The sequence below is a fragment of the Microtus ochrogaster genome, chromosome 18 (assembly GCF_000317375.1).
Source record: "Microtus ochrogaster isolate Prairie Vole_2 chromosome 18, MicOch1.0, whole genome shotgun sequence".
NCBI lineage: Eukaryota > Metazoa > Chordata > Mammalia > Rodentia > Cricetidae > Microtus > Microtus ochrogaster.
The window spans coordinates 59589348-59589549 of record NC_022020.1 but is presented as its reverse complement, the minus strand read 5'-3'; positions in this window follow the sequence as shown (position 1 = coordinate 59589549).

The following is a 202-nucleotide window of genomic DNA, read 5'->3' as shown; positions in this document are numbered from 1 at the left end:
TTCCAAAACCTCTAGCCATTTCCCAATACACAATCAAGAAACTTGGAACCACACTAAACAGGATCCCTGGAGGAGGGTGGTCTTCGATCTGCTACCAGGAGCCTTCACTCCCCGGCCCATTCACCTTGGCCTCCACTGGTAAACCTCCCAGCCTCCCTCCCAGCAAAAGAAGCAGCTGAACAACATGGGATGAAGTATACAT